This window comes from Panthera tigris, chromosome X (assembly GCF_018350195.1).
Source record: "Panthera tigris isolate Pti1 chromosome X, P.tigris_Pti1_mat1.1, whole genome shotgun sequence".
In the NCBI taxonomy this organism is placed as follows: Eukaryota; Metazoa; Chordata; class Mammalia; order Carnivora; family Felidae; genus Panthera; species Panthera tigris.
In genome coordinates, this window is record NC_056677.1 from 30,689,583 (window position 1) to 30,697,324 (window position 7,742).

Consider the following 7,742-nt stretch of genomic DNA (forward strand, 5'->3'; position numbering starts at 1 on the left):
CACAGTTTCATCAGGGTCAAATGGAAGAAGTTCTCCAATCTGAAGTTTCACCAAAAATTCTAGATCATTGCTACATAGGAAGTTTGTGGTGAATGACTCAGCATTTCTAATTAAATTTGAATATTACTCCATTCTCTTTGTGAGACCTTGATGACCAGAGACGTATCCTGCCACAATACCACTACAGTTAAACATTCATGCTGCCATGCGGCTGTGAGCCTGATGCTTGTTACTTTATGGAATCCTTACGGAATAATAATCAGAAGCCATACTAAAAAGTGTCACTCTCACCAGGGTCCAAAATGGAATCCTAAAGATGTTTTCAGTGCATCTTATATTTATGCCATACCATGAAATAATGCAGTCACTGCAAAAATGGGAATCACTCAATATCCCAAATGAAAATTCAGTCGTTTTTAAAATTCATATGTAAAATAACTGACCACAACAACTATCACAAAGTCTTTTGTTTACACATTTATTCCACTGTGATGTTTACTCATCTTTAGCTCTCCAGTTACTGAGATGAATGTGCTTTACAGGCTCACTAAGTATTCTAAGATGGGTTGCAATGATCTGAAGTTAACTGAGTGACGTTTAAGACTCAAGTGGCCATCTTCGTGCCAAGGTTGATTATATTTGAGATGAAGACTGTGAAAGAAGTTGAGGAACTCCTCAGTAAAATAAACTGGGAAGGAGCACACCAAATGGGAGACTGTACGTGAGGAATTTAAAATCCAAACTGATAGGAAATGCAGGTGGAAAGTAAAGTGCAGACTCAAAGAACAGGTCCCATGGTGTAACATAGGAAAGGAGACAGGGCACATTTAGGTTGGGACTCCTTGATGCATTCAGCAAGTGTGTACTGATTGTGGTGGTAGAGGGTTTGAAAGTGGACTGTGGATGTGGACAGCCTGGATTAGAATGCTAGCTCTATACAGGTGCATGATTTCAGGTGTTTACTTAGCCTTTCTGTACCTCAGTCTTCTGATCTGTTCAATGAACTTAACTCCTGTAAATCTACCAGATCAGTGCTTAACAGTGGAAAGTGTCCAGGATTAACCAATATTACTGTGGCCATTATCTTTGCTGTTAACTGTTGTAACATTTTTTGACTGGTGCTAGGCAGTGATGCATAATCAAATAAATGAAAGCTGAACAAGACAGAGTGTCCGTTCCAAAGAAGTTAAGCCTAGAGCATTGTTTTTTAAACCATTAATTTAAAGGCACTTGATTCTGGCACCTGGCTGGGTTGGTAGAGCATGCGATTCTTGGTCTCAGGGTTGTGAGTTCAAGCCCCACGTTGGGCATAGAGCCTACTTATAAATAAATAAATAAATAAATAAATAAATAAATGCACGTGATCATTAAAATTAGTTTACACACATTTCTAAAATATAAGAGATAAACAGAAGGTATATTAAAAATAAGTGAGTTGTTGCCATTTAGGTTATAATAGGAAGCCAATTGGGATACATTGTGCTGTTGTCATTAGGAAATGAGTTTGTGTCTTCAGGTAACCCAGTGCTTCTTAGTATTTTGCTGGGATGTTTTCGTAATCAGCATAGGAAATTTCCTGTCTCTGAACCAGATTCATTATATGTGATTTCCAGTATTTTTACAGTCTAACAGAAAAATATGCAAAATATCCAAGAATCTCAAAAAAATAAAATCTTAACCACAAAAAAAATAGGAACTGAAAGTCCCAAAGATCTAGCACATAAGTACTAGTGACATAAGAATTACAGATAACAGAACTTTATTCAGATACCCATGGGTTATATATAGCACAACTCTATAATGAGTTCAAATAATAGGATTTCTTTATTACAAGTTTAAAAAATTAACATGTTAATAAGGAAATTTTGTGTTACTTTTAGGAAAAGTTTAAAATCTGGTATAGTTTTAAAGAGTAACTGTTTTTAGAAAACTATAACCTACTCTTGTATATTTCTTAAAAAAATTGCTAACATTTTATTTTTGAGAGAGAGAGAGCATGAAGAAGAGAGGGAGACACAGAATCTGAAGAAGGCTCCAGGCTCTGAGCTGTCAGCACAGAGCCCAGCACGGGGCTTGAACTCACAAATTGTGAGATCATGACCTGAGCTGCAGTCAGTCGTGCAACTGACTGAGCCACCCAGGCCCCCCTGTATATTTCTTAAAGTTGAGACACAGAAACCATGTCTGGGATCTTCAGGGAAAAATACTGATGGATATCCATGAGCTAAGCACTTTGTTCTTTTTAAATACAGTCTGCTATTTAAAAAAAATATCTAGATATAATAGATATTCTACTGAAAGCACAGCTGAGGTTTCTAGAGGAAACCAATTACGGAGCAGGAAATCTCCAGGAACACTAAGGAGAGAACTGGAAACGAGAATGAAGAACATGAACTGCCGTAGAACATAGAGAACTACTCATCTGATGTTCTGAGCATCACTTGTTGCACTGTGCACTGCGTATTACAGAGAAAGAAAGCTGAGGGAAGGACGCTGAACAAGAATGGTGTAAGAATCTAGATGTCATTTTAAAAAGAGTTTCAGAGAGGAAGATGGCGGCGTAGGAGGACGCTGGGCTCACCGTGTCCTGCAAATCACTTAGATTCCACCCACACCTGCCTAAATAACCCAGGAAACCAGCAGAAGACTAGCAGAACGGAGTCTCCAGAGCCAAGCACAGACAAGAGGCCCACGGAAGAGGATAGGAAGGGCGGAGAGGTGGTGCTCCCTACACAGACTGGCGGGAGGGAGCCGGGGCGGAGGGGCAGCCCGCCTACAAAGCAGAGCCCCTGAGTCTGGCTGCAAAAGCAGAGGGGCCAGATGGAGTGTGTTCGGACAGCAAGCGGGACTTAATATCTGGAAGGTTATAAGCTAACAGCTCTGCTCAGAGAGCGGGAGGGCTGGAGGACAACGTGAGAGAGAGTTGTTGAGCCCCGGACGACAGAGCTCAGCTTGGCAGGGAACAAAGGCACTCGCCAACGCCATCTCCCTCACCCATCCCGCAGCCAAAATCCCAAAGGGAACTGATTCCTGTCAGGGAACTTGCTTGCACTGTGCAAACACCCAACGCTGTGCTTCTGCGGATCCATCCATCCAGCTGTGGCTCTGACTCACTCCCAGTGCTGCAGAGCCCCTCTGGAAGCAGATCACCAAAGGAAAAGTGAGCTGAGCCTGCCCCTCCTGCCCCTGTGCACCTTGCCGATCCACACCAGCTAATATGCCAGATCCCCAGCACCACAAGCCTGGCAGTGTGCAAGTAGCCCAGACAGGCGACGCCACCCCACAGTGAATCCCGCCCCTAGGAGAGGGGAAGAGAAGGTGCACACCAGTCTGACTGTAGACCCCGCGGTGGGCTGGGGGCAGACATCAGGTCTGACAGCAGCCCCACGCACCAACGCAAGTTATTCAAGACAGCACAGGGGAAGCGCCCTACAGTTCCGTACCACTCCAGGGACTATCCAAAATGACGAAACGGAAGAATTCCCCTCAAAAGAATCTCCAGAAAATAACGACAGCTAAAGAACTGATCAAAAGGGATTTAAACAATGTAACAGAAAGTGAATTTAGAATAATAGTCATGAAATTAATCGCTGGGCTTAAAAACAGTATACGGGACAGCAGAGAATCTATTGCTACAGACATGAGGGGACTAAGGAACAACCAGGAGGAGCTAAAACGTGCTATAAATGAGCTGCAAAATAAAATGGAGACAACCACAGATTGCATTGAAGAGGCAGAGGAGAGAATAGGTGAACTGGAAAATAAAATTATAGAAAAGGGGAAGCTGAGAAAAAGAGAGATAAAAAAATCCAGGAGTATGAGGGGAAAATTGGAGAACTAAGTGATGCACTAAAGAGAAATAATCTACACATAATTGGTATTCCAGAGGAGGAAGAGAGAAGGAAAGGTGCTTAAGGTGTACTTGAAGAAATCATAGCTGAGAACTTCTCTGATCTGGGGAAGGAAAAAGGCATTGAAATCTAAGAGGCACAAAGAACTCCCTTCAGATGTAACTTGAATCGATCTTCTGCATGATATATCAGAGTGAAACTGGCAAAATACAAGGATAAAGAGAAAATTCTGAAAGGAGCTAGGGATAAACGTGCTGTAACATATAAAGGGAGACCGATAAGACTCATGACCTATCTTTCTACTGAAACTTGGCAGGCCAGAAAGGAATGGCAGGAGATCTTCAATGTGATGAACAGAAAAAAATATGCAGCCGAGAATCCTTTATCCAGCAAGTCTGTCATTTAGAATAGGAGAGATAAAGGTCTTCCCAAACAAACAAAAACTGAAGGAATTCGTCACCACTAAACCAGCCCTACAAGAGATCATAAGGAGGATCCTGTGAGACAAAGTACCAGGGACATCGCTACAAGGATGAAACCTACAGACATCATAATGACTCTAAACTCCTATCTTTCTATAACAACACTGAATGTAAATGGACTAAATGCGCCAACCAAAAGACATAGGGTATCAGAATGGATAAAAAACCAACACCCATCTATTTGCTGTCTACAAGAGACTCATTTTAGACCTGAGGACACCTTCAGATTGAAAGTGAGGGGATGGAGAACTATTTATCATGCCACTGGAAGTCAAAATAAAGCTGAAGTACCCATACTTATATTAGGCAAACTAGACTTTAAATTAAAGGCTGTAACAAGAGATGAAGAAGCGCATTATATAATAATTACAGGGTCTATCCATCAAGAAGAGCTAACAATTATAAATATCTATGCACCAGATACGGTAGCCCCCAAATGTATAAAACAATTACTCACAAACATAAGCAACCTCATTGATAAGAATGTGGTAATTGCAGGGGACTTTAACACCCCACTTACAACAATGGATAGATCATCTAGACACACGGTCAATAAGGAAACAAGGGCCCCGAATGATACATTGGATCAGTTGGAATTGACAGATATATTTAGAACTCTGCATCCCAAAGCAACAGAATATACTTTCTTCTCGAGTGCACATGGAACCTTCTCCAAGAAAGATCACATACTGGGTCACAAAACAGCCCTTCATAAGTATACACAAGAATTGAAATCATACCATGCATACTTTGAGACCACAATGCTATGAAGCTTGAAATCAACCACAGGAAAAAGTCTGGAAAACCTTCAAAAGCATGGAGGTTAAAGAACACCCTACTAAAGAATGAATGGGTCAACCAGGCAATTAGAGAAGAAATTAAAAAATGTATGGAAACAAATGTTAATGAAAATACAACAATCCAAATGCTTTGGGACGCAGCGAAGGCAGTCCTGAGAGGAAAATACATTGCAATCCAGGCCTATCTCAAGAGACAAGAAAAATCCCAAAAACAAAATCTAATAGCACACCTAAAGGAAATAGAAGCAGAAGAGCAAAGACAGCCTAAACCCAGCATAAGAAGAGAAATAATAAAGATCAGAGCAGAAATAAACATTATAGAATAAAAAAAAAAAAACTGTAGAGCACATCAATGAAACCAAGAGTTGGTTATTTGAAAAAATACACAAAATTGATAAACCTCTAGCCAGGCTTCTCAAAAAGAAAAGGAAGATGACCCAAACAGATAAAATCATGAATGAAAATGGAATTATTACAACCAATCCCTCAGCAATACAAGAAATTATCAGGGAATACTATGAATAACTATATGCCAACAAACTGGACAACCTGGAAGAAATGGACAAATTCCTAAACACCCACACACTTCCAAAACTCAATCAGGAGGAAATAGAAAGCTTGAACAGACCCATAACCAGCGAATAAATCGAATCAGTTATCAAAAATCTCCCAACAAATAAGAGTCCAGGACCAGATGGCTTCCCAGGGGAGTTCTACCAGACTTTTAAAGCAGAGATAATACCTATCCCTCTCAAGCTATTCCAAACCATAGAAAGGGAAGGAAAACTTCCAGACTCATTCTATTAAGCCAGCATTACTTTGATTCCTAAACCAGACAGAGACCCAGTAAAAAAAGAGAACTACAGGCCAATATCCCTGATGAATATGGATGCAAAAATTCTCAATAAGATACTAGCAAATCGAGTTCAACAGCGTATAAAAGGAATCATTCACCATGATCAAGTGGGATTCCTTCCTGGGATGCAGGGCTGGTTCAACATTCGCAAATCAATCAACGTGATACATCACATTAATAAAAGAAAAGATAAGAACCATATGATGCTGTCTCTCGATGCAGAAGAAGCATTTGACAAAATCCAGCATCCTTTCTTAATAAAAACCTTGAGAAAGTCGGGATAGAAGGAACATACTTAAAGATCATAAAAGCCATTTATGAAACGCCCACAGCTAACATCATCCTCAATGGGGAAAAACTGAGAGCTTTTTCCCTGAGATCAGGAACATGACAGGGATGTCCACTCTCACCGCTGTTGTTTAACATAGTGCTGGAAGTTCTAGCATCAGCAATCAGACAACAAAAGGAAATCAAAGGCATCAAAATTGGCAAAGATGAAGTCAAGCTTTCACTTTCTGCAGATGACATGATATTATACATGGAAAATCTGATAGACTCCACCAAAAGTCTGCTAGAACTGATATATGAATTCAGCAATGTCGCAGGATACAAAATCAATGTACAGAAATCAGTTGCATTCTTATACACTAATAATGAGGCAACAGAAAGACAAATAAAGAAACTGATCCCATTCACAATTGCACCAAGAAGCATAAAATACCAAGGAATAAATCTAACCAAAGATGTAAAAGATCTGTATGCTGAAAACTATAGAAAGCTTATGAAGGAAATTGAAGAAGATATAAAGAAATGGAAAAACATTCTGTGCTCATGCGTTGGGATAATAAATATTGTCAAGATGTCAATACTACCCAAAGCTATGTACACATTCAATGCAATCCAAATCAAAATTGCACCAGCATTCTTCTCGAAGCTAGAACAAGCAATCCTAAAATTCATATGGAACCACAAAAGGCCCTGAATAGCCAAAGTAATTTTGAAGAAGAAGACCAAAGCAGGAGGCATCACAATCTCAGAATTTAGCCTCTACTACAAAGCTGTAATCTTCAAGACAGCATGGTATTGGCACAAAAACAGACACATAGACCAATGGAATAGAATAGAAACCCCAGAACTAGACCCACAAATGTATGGCCAACTCATCTTTGACAAAGCAGGAAAGAATATCCAATGGAAAAAAGACAGTCTCTTTAACAAATGGTGCTGGGAGAACTGGACAGCAACATGCAGAAGGTTGAAACTAGACCACTTTCTCACACCATTCACAAAAACAAACTCAAAATGGATAAAGGACCTGAATGTGAGACAGGAAACCATCAAAACCCTAGAGGAGAAAGCAGGAAAAGACCTCTCTGACCTCAGCCGTAGCAATCTCTTACTCGACACATCCCCAAAGGCAAGGGAATTAAAAGAAAACATGAACTATTGGGACCTCATGAAGATAAAAAGCTTCTGCACAGCAAAGGAAACAATCAACACAACTAAAAGGCAACCAACGGAATAGGAAAAGATATTTGCAAATGACATATCGGACAAAGGGCTAGTATCCAAAATCTATAAAGAGCTCACCAAACTCCACACCCGAAAAACAAATAATCCAGTGAAGAAATGGGCAGAAAACATGAATAGACACTTCTCTAAAGAAGATATCTGGATGGCCAACAGGCACATGAAAAGATGCTCAACATCACTCCTCATGAGGGAAATACAAATCAAAACCACACTCAGATAT